At 33.6% G+C, this 19,533-nt stretch overlaps 1 pseudogene; it reads right to left on the reverse strand.

The window, feature by feature from the left end:
- LOC131002256 (uncharacterized) overlaps positions 1-19,533 on the reverse strand; it is an 81,057-nt pseudogene that overhangs the window by 10,845 nt on the left and 50,679 nt on the right.

Below are 19,533 nucleotides of genomic sequence, written 5' to 3' on the forward strand. Positions count from 1 at the left end.
TCAATGTTGCAAGAAATAGTCCATCAGTGTCTCACTTTTTTTTGCCGACGATAGCCTCCTGTTTTTCAAAGCCGAGGCCGAGGGAGCAGGTGCTATTAGAGAGGCTCTTGATTTGTATTAAAGGGAATCGGGTCAGGCCGTGAATCTGGAAAAGTCAGCCATGAGCTGCAGCCCAAATACTTCCCAAAAGGCTATAGATGACATGGTCGGCATTCTCGGTATTAAAGAAACTAAAGGCCATGAGATATATCTTCGGTTACAAACTTTAATTTTCCGTCAGAAGAAGATGCAATTTGATTACTTAAGAGAGAGAGAGAGTTTGCAAGAAATTGAGCTCGTGGAAAAATAAATATTTTTCAGCAGGTAGTAAGGAGGTTTTACTTAAATCTATCATCCAAGCAATTCCTACTTACACTGTGGGGTCTTTTAAATTATTGGATGCAGTTAGATGAGACATCGAACGAGCATGTGCTAATTTCTGGTAGGGTCCTCGGAGAGCGGTAGTAAATTACACTGGACTTCTTGGAAAACTTTATGCAAGCAAAAGTCGAAAGGAAGTATGGGGTTCAAAGATTTGGAGGTGTTTAATCGTGCTCTTTTGGCTAAACAAGCTTGGCGTATTATCAAGTTCCCGGATTCACTGTTAGCTCGCGTTTTGAAAGGTAAATATTTTCGGGAAGGTGATATTATGGAGGCCACCCCTCCTGAGAACGCTTTGTATGCATGGCATTCCATTTGTTGGGGAAAAGAGTTGCTCGATCCTAGTATGAAGTGGCAAGTAGGGGATGGTAGACAAGTGTATGCCTTCATTGATGCATGGATCCCGGGGAACGGACAAGGGGTGGCGGTAGAGAGAGAGATTATCGATACCACTGTGTTTGTTTCTAATTATATTTTTCCATCACGAGCTTGGGATACTCAAAAAGTATATAACTGTTTCTTGGATAATGAAGCAGCTGCTAATGTGTCTATTGATATCTCTGGGTATGGGAGAGATTTAAGGTTTTGGCGGTTTGACGAGAAAGGAAAATATAGCGTTAAGTCGGACTATCTTTTCGGAGTCTGATTCTATAATCCTGATCCCCACTCGACGTCTATGGCGGCCAAGAACTTCTGGAACCAGGTTTGGGGGAGACATATCCTTCCTAAGATTAAGATATTTTTGTGGCGCTTGTTCAAAGATTGGATTGTGGCTGATGTTAACTTGTGTAGGCACCATATCCCTACTTTAGGGATTTGTTATTGGTGCAAGGCTGATTGGGGGTCATCTTCACATTGCTTATTTTTTTGTAAAGAAGTCCGACAGTTTTGGAAAAGAAGCTGTTGGTGGGGTGTTTTATCTTCTAGTTCTCACCTGTCCATGCGGGATATCTTCTTGCGAGTGGCCATGGATGAGAGTGAGGAGGGAATGGATCTTTTTGAGGTTTGCTTATGGTGGGTTTGGAAGAAGTTATGTGATATCAATCATGAAGGGAGAAGAAAGACATGGTAGAGGCTTGCTCCTTGCTTTTGTTGCATTTCAAAGAGGCGAGAAGTGTGTGTGCAGCTGATGAAAGGCTGCTACCAATAGAAGGGGATAGACGTTGGATACCACCCAAAAAATCTTTCCTTAGATTAGACATGGATGTGGCGAGATTGGATGAATGAGGTTTCCGTGGAACCGGTATGGTGGTGCATAATTGAAAGGGGGATCTTGTCCTGGCTGTGGCGCAGAGGATCGGCCACTCCTCCACAACTCTTATGGGGGGGAACTTCAAGCTATGCTTTTGGGGATTGGAAATTGCTTACTGTTGGACTTGGGCCCGATCATGGTTTATTCGGACTCACTCTTAGCCATGCATGTGGTTCATGACGATGCGGTTAGTTCTGAAACTCTATATGAAGATCTGCGTTTCGCGTTCTCATTCGCGCAGGAAGCTTGCATGGTGGATTTCCGCCATGTTAGACGTGAAACTAACTTTGTAGCTCGCTCTTTAGCTCATTTTGTTGTTTTTTGCAATGATGTTATGATTTAGGAGTCAAGCTTCTCGGCTTGGCTCCTAGACTTGGTTCGTCGAGATTTAAGCTAATAAATTTCCGTCTCTTTCCCTTCAAAAAAAAAAAACTTTAAGGTTTATTGACTATATAAGTTGAGATATTCTTCCCGTGACCCTATCATGGGCTCTATGTGTTTACATGCATTTAATCGGAAAACGCATGTCATATATATAGTCCCATTAGGGTGCGTTTATTTTTATGGATAACAAAAATTTATGTCTTTAAACGCCTTCTTTCTTTTCCCACATTTTATACAAAAGAGAAGTTCACCATTTTTCCTTCCTTATTTTTGCTTCAAGGATAAATAATATTATTTGGGGGATAATATTATCTATCCTTTAAGTGAAAATAAGAAAGGAAAAATGGTGAACTTCTTTTTTGTATAAAATGTGGGAAAAAAAGGAGACATTTAAAGGTATAAATTTTTGTTATCCATCATTTTCTCATAATAAATTTATATCCATCAAAATAAACACACCCTTAGTAGTATGTTAATAGAAAGTGAATAAAAAGTATAATATCTATGGCATGGCGACCTACATCTTGGAATATAAATTAAACAAGAATAAATTAAGGGAAATTGTAGACAGGGTTGTTTCTGTATCTCACAGGGTCCTAAGTAAAAATTAGAAAATAGGCTATTATAATTTTTTTTATTGACGACACAATAACAATATATTAACATTTTTTTTTTGGCCAATTATTTAAAAGAGTTTTAAGCAAAAAGAAAAGAGAAGGCACTAAAAAATCAACACTAATAGTATAATTTAAATTATGTAAAGAATCTTTATAAGAAGAATATATATTTTGTAATTCTATTTTATTATTAAAAAAATAACTCCCAAAAATTTGAAATTCTAAACAGCAGTATGTTGAGCATATGATCAGGTACAGGCCTGATCTTAAAAATATAAAAGCATAGAGGGAGTTTTGTGTACAATCATTCAATGAACCAAAATCCATCGAATGTTTTAATTAGTTAATCTAGTGTCCATTTGGAACAAGTGTCAACAAAGTATCATATCGTTGTTGTACTCGTGAATATTAGGCTACTCTTTTCCTTTACGTTGTCCACGCGACTTTATATACTGCATCGTATCTTGTGAAATTGTTGTCTCAATGATTTGTGAAGAAAAAGAGATCATAAACTTACTCCTCATTGGCCTAAACCAAGTGATTAGTCAAAAGGAAAGATAAACATTAAACTTATTAGTCTTTTTGCACTTGATAGCCTTCGGGGTGATGCTATAGCTATAAACTATAAGCAACACTATATAAAACACCGCTTTTTTTTGTTTCATTTTTCTGGAATACATTATTCAAGCGACGAGACTTCTCTGTGTATAAAAATTGATAGAACAACAAATATATTTTTTTTTCATTCATTTTTTAATATCCAATTGAAGAGACTTCCCTGTGTAAAGAAGGGTTTAATCTCCACCAGTCCCTTTTTCAAAAAAAAAAAAAAAAAAAAGTAAAAATAGCACATAAAGTATATTTAGGCTATCTACCAAACTTAATTGGCATATTTGTCAAAGTTCTCGGCGATTATTCTTTCGAACTACAGAAATGTTTAAATCAAAACGAATTTTTGTATCTTTCGGTGCCTCTTCTGGGTTTGCACAATTTATTAAAGTTAGCACTTAAAAATTCTTTTCAAAATTTATATCCAAAAGAGAAATGTGTGCATGTTTATAATTAAGTAGATATGGAAAGAAAATCTAATCTAAGTAAATCGACTTGGATATTTTCTTCGATCGCGAGAAATTTGAAATCCTAAAAAACCTCTTTTTGACATAAGTTTTCTAGTATTTTATATTAGAGTAGGTCTTGGGTGAGGTTGACCTCATAGCATGAGACGGGTCGGGTCGGGTCGGGGGCGCGGGTCGGGTCGGGTTTGGACGCGGGTCTGGGATAAAGTACACATTATCATTAATAAAAGTAACAATTATTGTGAACAAATGTAATAATTTAAAAACATTACATTTCTTCATGTCGATAATTACTTTTCATTATAATAACAATTACTTTGAATAACGGAAAAAATAAATAGAATATAGAAAAAAAAATTAAATAATAATTTAAGTAATCATTATCTTGAGGAAAAGTAACTATTGATATGATGAAATAATCAAATAATAATTCAAATAATCATTGTCTTGAGGAAAAGTAACTATTGATATGATGAAATGTAATGTTTCTAAATTATTACATTTGTTCACAATAATTATTACTTTTATTAATGAGAACGTGTACTTTATTTCTGGTATCTCATACCCGCGCCCAAAACCCACCCGACCCGTCAAACCCGCGCCCCGACCCGACCCGACCCGACCCGTCTCATGGTATGAGGTTGACCTCACCCAAGTTTTTGTGTTTATATTAACATCTTTCTTTCAATAAGATTAAATTATAAAGTAGCATTTTTTTTTTTTGAGAAATATAAAACGAAGACTCAATGGCATTGGCTGGAGTTAAAACATCTTCAGGGAAAGTCTAATATTCGAATTTCCCGTGTGAGCATGAGGCCACCAGTCGATTTCAACGATTGATCATCAAATCCACTGCATGATTTCTCTCGCTTTATACGAAAATCCACCGCCTTTTTGGTAAATTCTATTCATAGTTTTTTACTTTTATTCCATAAAAATACTTTTGGTAATTTGTTGTAGTCTTGTAAAGAAAATACTTCTTTCTTTCATAAAAATTATTATTATTATTATTATTTATTCATAAAAATTATAGTCTTTCCTTTTTCGATAACGAACGCTTATATTTTAAATCTCATTCACATTCAATATTTACTAAATATGCAACCATTTAACACATCAATTTTGATAGTCACTTTCTCCATTCAATTTTGGTGGATCTACTTTAACATTTTATATACATTTTCTAACTATTTATTAAATGGACAATCTCGTATACATCCGTCTAATGGTGCGGATCCGACCCTGCCCAGACCCGACCCGCACCTAATTTTGTTTTTCGTTCAACTTTTATATATGTGCCCAACCCACGTAAATGATACTTTTACTAATAACAAATGACACTTTTAAGTGTCAAGTGGAGCAATCTCTGCCTAAGTAAAAAAGAGGGGGGGCTGGGGTTTAAGAACCTCGAATGGTTTAACTTAGCTCTTGTCACGAAATGGATATGGAGATATTGGGAAGAGAGAGAATTGTTGTGGGCAAAATTCGTGAGATTTTTATATGGAGACGTTGAGTGGGGAGAGGAGGGCCTTCAACTCAGGGGTACTAGAATAAATAGGGGCGGATGGTGGCCGAAAGTTGTGTCAGCGGGGGGAACGACATCTGGGAAATGGTTTCTGGACAATATCGATCGAAAGATTGGGAACGGGAATGAGACCAAGTTCTGGGAGCACAAATGGGTTGGGACAAAGCCATTAAAGTACGCCTTCCCTAGACTATATCAACTAAGTGCTAATAAGGATGTCACAGTTGGGGAGTGGGGAACTTGGGAAGAGGGTTCTTGGATATGGGAGATGAAGTCGAGGCGAGATTTGCTCGAGAGAGAAAAGTAGGCAGCTGAACAACTTAAAAACTCTATCTCTCATTTAGTACCGGTTGCAGGTCGAGTCGACAGCTGGGTCTGGAAGGCATCACCAGACGGTAAATTCTCCACAAAATCGGCGTACTTAACAATTAAAGCAAACTGGAGTGTGGAGTTGAGGACGAACGGCGAAGAGAAATGGTGTGCAGCAATTTGGAAGTTGTCGGGCCCCAAAAAAGCGATTGTCACAGCATGGAGATTGATGCGAAATAGGCTCCCAACTTGCGATAACTTGAGGAAGAGAAGTATTGATTTGGGAGAAGAAGAATCCAAGTGCAGTGAATGCAAACTCCTTCCAGAATCGACAAATCATCTTTTTCTTAGGTGTCCGAAGACGGAGAAAGTGTGGAACGAGCTCCAGAAGTGGCTGGGAGTGGAAATGGTGCGTCCCCAAACGGTTGAAAGTCACTTTCGTATGTTTACTTGCTTCGGGAAAGAAAAAAAGATTACAAAGCTCTTGTCTGCTATTTGGGTTTGTTGCGTTTGGATCCTTTGGAAGAAAACGAATGAGAAGCAGTTTGAACGTAAGGATTGGGAGTCAAAGAACATCGTCACGGAGATCAAAATTAGGACGTGGTGTTGGAATAAAATCTTCGGGATAGTTGGAATGGAGATGGATCTTTCTTCCTGGTGCTCAAATGAGCTGCTCAAAACTGTTCTGTAAGATGTTTTTTGGGTACCTCTGGTACCTCTACTAATGAAATGAATCTTTTTTCTTGATAAAAAAAAATGACACTTTTATTAAATACAAATAATACTTCGTAAATGATAATTTTAATAAAAGCAAATGATATTTTGTATAAAAATAATTGATATTTCCTCTGTCCCATTTAAATAGACCATAGGAGTTGGGCACGAATGTTAAGATATGAATAGTTTATAATAAAATAATAGAGAAAAAATAACTTTTTTAGGATATATTAGTCCAAAAAGTAGAAGAAATAAATGAAGACATATTTTTTAAATCGAAGTAGAAATGATTATGTGTGAGACACAATGACTTCTTCTGTAAATAATGAGTTATGTGGTGATATTTGTTAAGTATGTATTAACTTTTCATTTTGGAAGCGGCCTATTGAAATGAGACATCTAAATAAGAAAACATGACCTATTGAATTGGGACGGGACGAGTACATTACAAATGACACTTTTAATAACTAAAATGATACTTTTAATTTTTGCAAATGATATTTCGAAATTGTAATATTTTATAAAATCAAATGATACTTTATATAAAAATAAATGATACATTATCAATGACTTTAGTGTATGCAAATAACACTTTTTCAGAATTAGGAAAAAAAGAAGAAGGATAATTGCATGTAAATACTCCAACTTGGGCCAAAATCCATTTTTGACGCACACTTAGGAAAGTTCAATAAAATGCACAAACTTTATTAGTCGTTCAATTTTGACTTCGATTTTATCTTTTCAAAGTTAAAAATGACATAGCGTCTACGTGACTCACCAAAAATGACATGGCGTTTATGTAACATCTATGTGGCGTCTACATGGTGTCTATGTGGTTTATCAAAGTCAAAACTGAACAACTAATAAAGTTCGTATATTTTATTGAACTTTTCTAAGTATGCACAAAAATAAAATTTGACCAAAATTGGTGTATTTACGTGCAACTAACCCTAAAAAAAATTAAAAAACGAGATCGGGTGAACCGGGTTGAACCAGACCGTCCATTAAAACATGTGCCCTTCAAATTACACTATAATTTTCGTAAAAGGAGGAAGTAATAAAAAAAAATGGCAAATACTTGTGTGTATATTGATATAATTCTCAGAATGAGTCAAGAAATAGGTTGTAGTATAAAGGATAAGTATGGATGTTTTTTCTTTGGAGATATGGGTTTGAAACCTATTAGAAGCAATTTTATTTATTTATTTGTGTTTTTTTATTTTTTTCACAATTTTTATTTTCATATCAATTCCTAGTTAATGTGTTTTTATTTAATTAATTATTTTTTTCACAAATACTTATGATATTTTTTATAAAATCAAATAAGATTTTTCTTAATAACAAATAAGACATTGTTTAAACGTATATAAGATTTTTCATAAAATCAAATAAGACTTTTATTTAGAACAAATAAGACTTTAAGACATTTATTTGTAAATGAGACTTTGCATAATCGCAAATATGACTACTACAAAATTAAATAAGATTTGATTTTTTATTTATAAATAAGACTTTATTTAAATGTAAATCAAATAATACTTTTCTTAATATCAAATAAGATTTAAGATTTTTTATTTGTGAATGAGACTTTTACTTGAATATAAATAATATTTTTCATAAAGTAAAATAAGACTTGTTGAAAAAATTATGAAGTTTTGATTCAAAACCCCTTACCGATGATTAATGTCCATGATGTATCTACTATACTTAGCTCATATCTTAGGGAGTGTGCATTTTGTATTTTCAGGATATTAGCTCAAATGATTAGTTGATCTACTCGGTTGATAAAGCACAAAGATTAAGACTCCAGAATCAGGAAATCGCCCAAGTATAGATCAGGTGATCGATCTCTAACAACTGATTGATTGCGAGGTATGTTTGTCTCAACGCGCAATGTTTTTGTTTTGGTCATATCTCCCTCGTCCGATCTTCGATTTTCGATTTATTTGCGCTCACAAACTCGTATCGCAATGATCTACTGCTTTTATTTAGACCATTCTTCCAAATTCTACTTTCGAAAATAATTTTATTTAGACCGTTCCCTAAATAATTCTACTGCTTTTATTTAGACCGTTCCCTAAATAATTTTCTAGTAGGGGACTACACGGATTTAAGAAAAAATTGTTAAGTGTATTGGTAGTGAAAAAAAAGTGATATAATTGATATTGAAAATAATGAAAATGTGTTATAATTAGTATTGAGAACGGTGAAAGGTTGAAAAGTAAGAATAATACAGTATTATTAGTGGTGTGGTAATATCCATTTTGAGATAGGAAGTTATTTGAGGAACGTCCAAAAAAGGAAATATTAGGAATTTATTTGGGGGACGGAAGGAGTAATTGAATCTGATTTAATCGAGTTTGTATTGTTATTGTTCATAAATTCATAACTACTGCTAAATTCACCATGAATCCATAGCTCAAAGAGATGTTAGTTGCGAATTCCAGTTTTAAATGTATAATTTACAAGTCGAATATAGGTTGGTTGTAAATTCAAATTTTAAAATTATAGAATTCACAATTAGGAATAATTTTGGTTGCGAATTCGAGTTTTAAATAAAGTTAGAATTCACAATTCAAATATAGGTTACTTGTCAATTCGCGTTTAAAATTAGAATTCACGACTCGAATATAGATTGGTAATGAATTATAACTTGAAAACTTGAACTCGCAATTAATAATATATAATCGTGGTTGTTAATTCGAATTATAAAACTACAATTTACAATTGTTTCTGCTTCTACCAGTGGTGCAGGAGGTGGTGCTGCACCTGCTGCTACTGAGGCGAAGAAAGAAAAGAAAGTTGAAGAGAAAGAAGAGTCTGACGATGACATGGGCTTCGGTCTATTTGACTAGAATTTGCAAATGCAGTCGTATATCAAGCAAGTATTCGCCACATTCTCTTCAATTTATGTCAGTAGAGAAGTTTTCTTTTATGTTTTTGCCACTGGAATTTTGCAGATAGGATCTTCTGTCTCAAGTGTGTACACGAATAGTACTTATGGTCATATTAAGGCCATAATATTTTTTATTTTTACAACAAATAATTATAAAATAAATAAATTAAGAATGGTACACGGTGGCCCACGCTAAATTGTGGTACAAAGGATTCTATGTGAGAATTTTGTCTCCGAACAAATTGAGGACTAAATATAGTGTTCTTTGTTTTGAGTTTTTTAAAAAAAAATATAGAAAAAATCGATAGGGATGTTTATTAAGTTTACTATTTTATGAGTACGGACTGAATAAATTAATATTCATTTCGGTTCGATTTGTTTATCAATAATTTATGATGATTAATTAAGTCACTGTATACAAAGATTGCAAAGGTCTAAATCAAGTTAAAAGTCAGACATGAAAGGGATGCATATAGATATATAGCCAAATATAATAATATAATAATATTAGTGCTAATCCTCAACAAGAAGAAAGTAATCAGACGCGAATTAATTTTGTTTGGTTCAATGATTAAGAAAGGTGTGCTGTGAGGAGCATGGAGAAAAGCCTACCTGGCAAAGTTGTGTCTGTACGATCCATTAATAGGGTTGTCCCTTTCAAATAATCAAATACTACTCCATTTGTTTCATTATTATTGATATATTTTTATCATGAAATAATATTCATGCATATTAATTAAAAAAATATAAAATCTTATCATCTTTTATGTTTTAGGACTATTTTATCTTTAATTAGGACGGACCAAATTTGAATTTGGATCGGATTCAGATTTATACGTGGGTTACACACTAATGGCACTATTAATACTATTAATGTCATATACTCAGTGCTAGACGAATGGTACTTATGACCATATTAGTGTCATTAGTGTCATATACATGTGTACTGATATTATTTAGATGAGTACAATTATATGACAATTTTGAACACTTGCCTGTATGGTTTAGATTATTCATTTAGGATTTAGATTATCTTGGGTTTAGATTCTCCATTTAGTATGCTGCACGATTAATACTTATGGTCATATTAGTGTCATTAGTGTCATATACTCTCTTATGTAGTGTTGCACGAATGGTACTTATGGCCATATTAGTGCCATTAGTGCCATATACTTAGATTTTTTTTTTTCGGTTGGCACATATGGCACTATGACCTACCCGCAAACCCGAATTCGACCTGAATCTGGTCCCGCCCAAATTAAGGGCAAAACAGTCTTTACACGTAATAAATGTCCAGATTTTGTGTTTTTTAATTAGTGGTCATATATTGTGTTTCCTTCTTCAAAATGACTATTTCAAAAATACTCGCTTTTTGTTATTAGGGTGTTTTATTAATATTGATATATTTTTGTTTTAGATAATAATTTTACATTACAAATAATGTGATCTCACATATATTTACAAACTTGTACACTACAATTGTATTTTTTTAAATACCTGTGTCCAAAAGAAATAAAGCAGCAATAATGGAACAGAGAAAATACTCTCTTCGTCCCACTATAAGTGAGACCTTTTTTTTGGACACGAAAATTAAGAAATGTGTATTTTGTGTGTAGATGAAAAAGTGTAAAGGTGTTCAAAGGGTAAAACTTTTACCCATAAAGGAAAGAGTCTCATTTATGGTTGGACACCCAAAATAAAAAGAGTCTCACTTATAGTGGGACGGAGGGACTAGAACATAAGTAATTATCATTGTTATTGTTAATTAGAATCAAGATACTGGTCTAATTATTGTATAAACATATTATTGTTATCATTCTTGTTGATTAGAAGCAATACTACTCCCATGGTAGAAAGTCATAATAATGCGAATCCACCAAACAATAAACTGAAAATTAATAGGTATCTACTGATTTAATTTGAATATTTTTAATTAATTTTTAGTTAAAAGAATGAAATTGTTTTTATTTTGACTTATAACAGCACCTTCAGCGGGTGCGAACGAAGTGTCTCGACCGTGAGCTTCGCACCCTGCCGTGCTGCCGCTTCCCTCAACTCGAGGATCGACTCCAATTTTAGAGTTGAGTTCGAAGGAGTATAAATTGGTCGTGTGCTTGCACGGGCCCCTTTTAAATAATTTTTTTTAAATTGCTAAAATTTTGAATAAATGAATTTGTTTTATTTAATATTATCGTTACTTCCCAACTATTCCTCACCCCCCTCCCCCATCACCACCCTCGCTTTCCCGTTATTTTTGTTTCATTTTTCTCCTATAAATACATTTGTTTCTTACTCTTTTTTTTTTTTACATCAAACACTTCATAATTGTCACATTTTTTCATCCTTTTCTCAGTTCACATTCTTCTTCCCATCTTCCACTTATTAAAAATGGATCGTGAATTCAACGGATTCTTCAAAAACCAAGCCCATGCTTTGGGCATTCTCACTTCTTCCTCGTTGGGGTTCTCGTCTTTCTGTCAATGCTCGAATGCTATCAACTTGAACGAAACTCGTTTAGCTCAAGACGATGAAGTAGCAGCAATTTCAGATCACGAACCAGCTACACCTCGGCGAGATTGAGCTAGTGTGTATGTTGTGGGCGGAGGCTACCCACAACTCCATCAAGGGCTCCAACCAAAAGGCACTACCGTATTAGGGGGAGATAACCCGAAGGTTCAACGAAACTGTGCGAATGAGGACGTCAAACAATGGAAGTCGATCTACGACAAGTGTCGTGCCACTTGGGGGAGTGGAATGAGGGATGATCAAATCACAAAACAGGCATATGAGAGCTATAATGCCAACTACAGAGCTAGATTCAAGTATTTCAAAGTTTGGCAGATTCTGCGCGAATCTCAGCTCTTCGCGTCTACTGGCGAGGATGTCCACTCGTCAAAACGCTCCAAGGGCTTGAATGGGAAGGGCAAGACTACATCCTCTGAGCTAAGCATAATGACAAAGCCCCAAGGCCAGAAAGCGGCCAAACGCGACAAATGAAAGGGGAAGAAGGTGGAGTCCTCCACGGGCGGGGACAAAGCTCAATACTAGTATGCATTGGACCGCGTCGCCAAAAGAATCATGGCTTTCAGCACCACTCAAACGGAAGCTCTCAATTTTAAAATTCTCAACGTAGACACCTCAAAGATGGATCAACGATAGTTAGCAGTGCACTATTCACAACTCGAAGAAGTCATAAAGCGTAAAGCGTTGATGTAGTTTTTTAATTATTGTAATTTTATTTTCATAATTGTAATTTTGTTTTAATTATTGTATGTGGTTTTAATTAATCTAATTTGAAAATTTTAATTTTAATGAAATGTTAGATTTTAAAATTGAAGATTTAAAATAAAATAAAATGGAAATGAGAAAATTAGTGCCCTCATTAAAGCCTCTTAGTTGTGGAGTGGAGGCTCTAAGGGGGGGACCACCCCCTTAGAGCCCTAGGGTTGGAGATGCTTCAAGAAATTATCTTATGCATGTTTCATCTCTCTCTTCCCTCTGTGTTCATCTTCTCCATTTAAACTCGACGATGTAGGTTCCTCCATTATTTTCTCCGAATAAATTTTTCTGTCATCTTCTCCGTTCAAATACTTCCTCCGTCCCATGAAGCTTGAGCAACTTCTTTTCGGCACGAGTTTTAAGAAGTTGATATTTTATGTGTTAAGTGTGGTAGGTGAAAAAATGAAAAGGTGAATAAATGGTAAATTTTTGTGCCATATAAGGAAACTGCTCAAGCTTTGTAGGACAATCCGAAAAGAAAAACTGCTCCAACTTCGTGGGACGGAGGGAGTACTTGTTAAGTTGACACTTTTTGTGTTTTTCCATTAAAATACTTATTTTTTCAGATCTAGTCGTAATATGTCGTTCAGCTATAATTTTAATACATATTTTTTATTGGGTTAATTGTCTGTAAATCCGTAACGTTTTGACGGAATTGGTTTTTGCCCTCAATTTAAAAAATCTGCGTTTAAATACATAACCTCGATTTTCCCAAATTTTAAAGTGACGTGGCATCGGAAAATGACACTTTGGCATCAGATTTTTCACTGTGGGACGCCAGAAATTAAAAAAAAAAATCGATGTCGTTTCTAATAAAAAGAAACGACGTCGTTTGGCCTTCATTTTTGGTTATATGATTTTGTTTTATTGATCAATATTGTTCGGTTGCATATTGTTCATTAGAGCTAAATGATGATTGTCCTTCAATAGAAGTTTTATCATTCCAGATAAAATAGAAGCATTTCATTCAATCTAAACAAGTTCATTATAGCTGCATATCAAAAGATTCCAGTAAACACAATAGAAGCTTTGTCCTTTAAGATAAAATGGTGATTGCCAAAAAATCAAAAACTAAGACTAACATCAAGTCAAGTGGGTAATTCTAAGTTTTCATTCACTTTCTTTGTAGGCATCGTTCGACGATGGCGGTGAATCCGTATTCTGGGAAAGTTTGGAGACTGTTTTATTCCTCACCCCAATAAGTCTCTGCTTGTGCACTTGGCACAATGGTACGAATAAATTTTATCGTACCATTCGTACCCAATATATGTGCGACAAACTTTGTAACGGTTGGAACAAATTCGTGTCAACACTTGATGCGATAGATCTTAGAACGGATGATACGATAGAACTTATTCGCACCATTTCGCGCTAGAAAAATAGCAGTTTGTTCCAAATATAAGAACGAAATTCGAATGAAATGAGCAAAATAACCCGAAGTATTACAGATTTAACTAAATTCCTCAAGTAAATCTACATTTTTTCCGTAGATCTAGAATTAAAACTAACAGATCTCGCGTAGATCTGACGAGATCTTAAGACGACGGCGCAGTGGTGGAGTTTCATCGAATTCTTAAGAGGATGGCAACAGTGGCGATGAATCGGAGAAGATGATGGCTTGGTGCAGGTGATGGCAACGACGAAGAGAGAGAGAGAGACGTCGAAGAAAATGGGTAGTGCGAAAGAAAAAGAATGTTTGAGGAAGCAAGAGAGATTGTACGTAATTGTACATACAAATTTAAGGGCAATTTCATCCAAAATCCTCAAATTTGGCTAAAAGTTTTATAAAATTAAGTTTGTCAACTACTATCTATAATGAATAGTACAAATTTGGACTCTTGTAAAATACTAATCTAACATAAAAATATTAGACTCAATACTAGTGTAACATAAAATTGATATTTAAAAAAAAATCTAATGTAAATATACGTTGAGTACATGTAACGAACAATTGATCACAACACGAGGTCTTTGTATTCCCCAATTCTTGCAAGTTGAGGAATGATAGACTATGAGGACGAATGAGGCTCTCTCATGGATCAAAACTTCGGGTTACTCATAGGTGATTTTCAGAGCAAAGAGCAACTAAAATGTGAATGCCATGATGTGTACATACGATAAGAGTTTGTTGAACTTATATATCATGGATTGCAGGAACTTATTCATCTCCGTTTACGGTTGGTCTTCATTACTTTTAGATGTACTCGCTCCACTTTATATTATTCTTTCCATCCTAATGATCTTGAGGTGTTGCTTTTGGACACCAGATTTTTGGGTGTTTTAAGTGTGTTTCTAATTTAGTTGATGAATGATTATATGTATAATTATCTTAAATAATTTTAAGACTAAATTTATTTATTTATTTAATAATTTCATTTTTTAATAAATTTAATTAATGGGTTATTGCGAGAAAATACTCCAAGTTTGCCAATTACATCATGACATTTTCTTTGCCAACGAATACATGAAATTAAGATTGATTATGAATCGTCCCACGTCAGGCAAGTTATGGCAATAAGAAATTGCAAGTCGTGGGACTATTCAGATTGAATTTGACCTATTACGTGCTATTATTTGTTTGATATCATTGGATTATTCAAATTGATTTTGAGCAAAATTGCTTGTCTTACCATGATTCAGAATCAATATTAAATTTATGTATTTTCGGACAAAAAGAAAAAATGTCATGATATAAACAAAAAAATTGGCAAACTTGAAGGATTTTCTAGCAATAACACTTTTAATTAAGTTCGAAAAAATTAGTCGTCGCTTACTGGACAACAATGGTGGGGACGCTGTCGTCTCATCCCCAATGGCGTGACCACCATCGCTGCCTCTCTATGCCTTAAATTCCAAAATTGTCGCTGCCGTCTTCTGCTCCTTCTCCGACAAATCAAATCCCTCATCCCCGACTTACTTCCCTTTGTTATCAATCTCTTCTCTTATACGGATGGCCTTACGGCGAAGAATCGTCGCCGCCTCCTCTTTCCTCGACGGCAGCCATGGGCCTTCATCCGTCGACTCACAACCAATCAACCCAACCTTAAGAAATAGGCACACATGGAAACGACCACTAACAATACAAAAAACAAAAGCAAGCGTCACTGCCGTAACAAGATAAATAGATACACATGGATTTATGGTCCCGAGTTCGAATCCTAAAGGTAGCAAAATTTTATTTTTCATAATTCATACCTTTATACAGCGAATTCATACGTGTTCTACATAAAATTCATACATTGAAAATTGCTCTTATTTCTTATTTTAAGATGTGTTCTCACGGTAGCCCACCCATATATATATATATATATATATATATATATATATAGTAATGGGTTTGGGAGAGAGAGTGAAAAAGTGAAACGGACTTGAGATGGATAATTAGGTTAAAAATTAAAATGTGCAATTAGTTTTTTTAATTAGGGGTTTAAATTGCCTATTTATATATATATAAAAAAAAGAAACAACTCAAGTTCGTTAGGATGTCCTAAAAAGGAATACGCCTCAAGATCGTTGGAACGGATGGAGTATTATTTATCTCTTTTCCTAATTAAAAATGTAAGATTTGAAAGTATTAATATAACAAGGGTTAATTGACCCTAAGAGAAGAGATAAAGAAATAATATGATAAAAATGATGTTCACATAAAGGACTTTGACTACAAATACCAAGAATGAACTAAGAGAAAGGCATGAATGAGAAGGCTAATAACAAACAATACGAAAATATACACTACTAAGCAAGTTCACGAATAGTTCTCTGAACAAGCTCCGAACATCTTCTTCAACTTTCATACTTCTAGGTATAATCTTTGTTATATGGATTTGACCCGCCCACTATAATTATTATTGACGTTGACATGTGGCGATTCAAGTCAATAATGTGATTCTAAAATATTGTGCTCCCCTCCCCAACTCCCCCAAAGTAAAAAAAAAAATTGTAACTTTAAAGATACTCTCGATATATATTTAGCACATTTAATAGTAATTGTCAATAATTCATGCCATAACTATTAGAACAAAATTAATCTAGTGTTTAAATGTAATTCATTTTGTATTTGTTACTATTTTACCATCTTCGTCTCAGTTAAGTTGATCAATTTCTTTTCGGCACAGGATTCAAGAAACTAGTGTTTTAAATGTGTTTGGTAATAAAATGAATAAGTGATTGATGTTTCCTTGTTTATTTTTTATTACATATAACAAAATTGATCAACTTAATTGTGACATCCCAAAAAGGAATATTTATAAGAAGGGGGCATTTTTCCCTATTAACACGAGTAATATTGTCCAATGTAGGGGTGAGCATTCGGTTTTCGGTTTGATTTTTGGCTAAAACAAAACCACATCAAATTTGTATTTGGTTTAAAAAAAATCGAATCGAACAGAATAAATTGAACCGAAAAATTAAAATTTTTAGAATAAAAACATAACCAAACTGAAAAACGAAATAGTCCGAAAAAAATCGAAAATAAAATAATAAAAAAGTAAAATTAAATTGTAGTTAATATCAAAATTATATATCAATATGTATATATATATATATATATATATATATATATATATATATATATACTCCCTCCATCCACAAAAAATATACTCCCTCCGTCCCAATATTGTTGGCCACATTTGGTTTCGGCACGGGAATTAAGGAGTTGTAGATTAGTATTTTAAGTGTGTGAGTAATATAGTATAAAAGTAATAAAATAGGAGAGAGAAGGTGATAAAGTATGAGGGAGAAGGTAATAAAATGATAAAGTAGGAGAGAGAATGTGATAAAGTAGGAGAGAGAATGTAATAAAGTGATAAAGTAGGAGAGATAATGTGATAAAGTAAGAGATTGAATGTGATAAATATTTCCATTTTAGGAAAGTGGCCAACAATAGTGGGACAAACTAAAAAGGAAATGTGGCCAACAATATTGGGACAGAGGGAGTAGCACTTTTGGTGAGCACAAATTGTAATAAAATTGGTGGTGATTTTTATGTAGTGGAGAAAGGGTCCCACAATTTTTTGAAATGAGTGGTTGAAATTGAATTGAAGGTGGTTTTTTTATAAATAAAAGATATTTGTAAGGATAAAAGATAAGAAAAATATGTAGGTCCATTTTAAAATAGGAATGTGCCATACCTTTTCGTGGACATCCAAAATGGCAAAAGTGATATACTTTTCGTGGACAGATGGAGTAATATATTATGAAATAGATATAATTCGATTTTCGGTTTTGTTTGATTTTACATAATCAAACCGAATCGAAAAATCGAAATCTTTTGAAAAATAAAATCGAACAAAATCGAAAAATCGAAAAAATAAACTATATTTTAATACTATCTCCGTCTCACCTATCTTGAGACAATTTCTTTTTTTAGCGTACCACTCATTTTGAGACATTTCCTAATTTAATTTTTTTTATTCATCTTTTTACCTTTTCATCTATCACACTTAACACACAATATATTAGCTTCTTAAATCTAATGCTCAAAAATTTTATATTAAGATAATTAGGATGGAGAAAATATTTTAATTTAAAATAATTTAAAAAATTAAAAAGTTAACGGTGTTAACTCTCCTTTAAGTCGGAGGGCTTAATTAGAGGAAATTAGGCACTTCAGAAACTTAGTTGACACACCCCTGATCATAGGGTCCCAAAAATGATAAGAGCCTCTACATTAGGAACTTATTTTGGACTTATTTTGATACTTAACCCTTAAATCAATTCAATTATTTTATTTTGATTATTTTGCTCACCCCTCATCCAATGTCCAATGTTATAAAGAAAAGAAACGATGTTCTTCCAAATGGGATATTCTTTACAGCAAGAGCAAGCTACACGAGCGCAAAATCGAACATCATAATGCACATGATAGCTCGATAATGCGGAATAACTACTTTATATTTAAATAGCGAGAAATAAAAAGTGTAGAACTAAATAAAGAGGCAGCAGACAGAAAAACAAGAAGATCAATCCGGAGAGATTGTCACTACTTCCAATGCAGCAAAAATGAGGACCCCTTTTTTCTCCATTTTCAAAAGGCTATATAAGTTAAATTACAAGCCACCCACCACACATGCTATTCCACTTTTATGTCCAAATATCCATAATGTTGGCTATTACGACTATTTTTTAACATTCATTTAGGGGAATCACCTCATTCTTCCTCACCCTTCATTTCAATATAATCGTATCATGTCCAAACATACAAAACTATATGTTTATGATTATGAAAAATTATTTCGATTTAGTAACGAAACTTCAATAAAAGTTGGAAATATCATGAGTTGAAAATACATTCATCAGGTATCCATTTTGTAGTAAAAAACATAAGGAATTTATGATAGAGTACTATTCAGAAATAAAATATGTATAGATGCATAATTTTTAAGAGATGGGAGGAGTAATGTATTTTTAACGCTAGTACTCCCTCCGTCCCATATTTTAGTATTCAATTTTCTTTTTTTGACTGTTCTATATTTTAGTATCCATTTATATTTTCGGTAAAAGTAGGTGGAATCCTTGTTTCACTTTAATTATTTTAATACTCACATAAAATATAAGACCCTTATTCCACTTACAACACATCCAATAATTTTATTAAACTCCGTGTCACTTTCAAATTAATACTCAAATTAGTTGGGACTAAAAACTGAGACGGAAGAAGTATTATATGCAATGTTTTTTACTTTTTCTTTTTTCCTTTTTTTTTTTTAATTATGCAACTACTAACCCTCATACCATATTCCCGAGGTTTCATCAAATCTTATCTCCAAATATACAAATTCCTTGTCCAATCAAACAGCCTAAAAACTGTAGAAAATGGTAAAAGATCTCACATTTAACGTTTAGTACTCCTTCCGTCCCAGCTTTATCCAATTTTTCTTTTTTGACCGTTCCACATTTTGGTATCCATTTATATTTTTAGTAAAAATAGGTGAGACCCTTACTCCATTTTAATTATTTTAACTCTCACATAAAATGTGTGACCCTTATTCCACTCACAACACACCAATCACTTTATTAAAACTCGTGTCGTTTTCAATTGGATACCAAAAGCCGGGACG

The sequence above is a fragment of the Salvia miltiorrhiza genome, chromosome 1 (genome assembly GCF_028751815.1).
Source record: "Salvia miltiorrhiza cultivar Shanhuang (shh) chromosome 1, IMPLAD_Smil_shh, whole genome shotgun sequence".
Lineage (NCBI taxonomy): Eukaryota > Viridiplantae > Streptophyta > Magnoliopsida > Lamiales > Lamiaceae > Salvia > Salvia miltiorrhiza.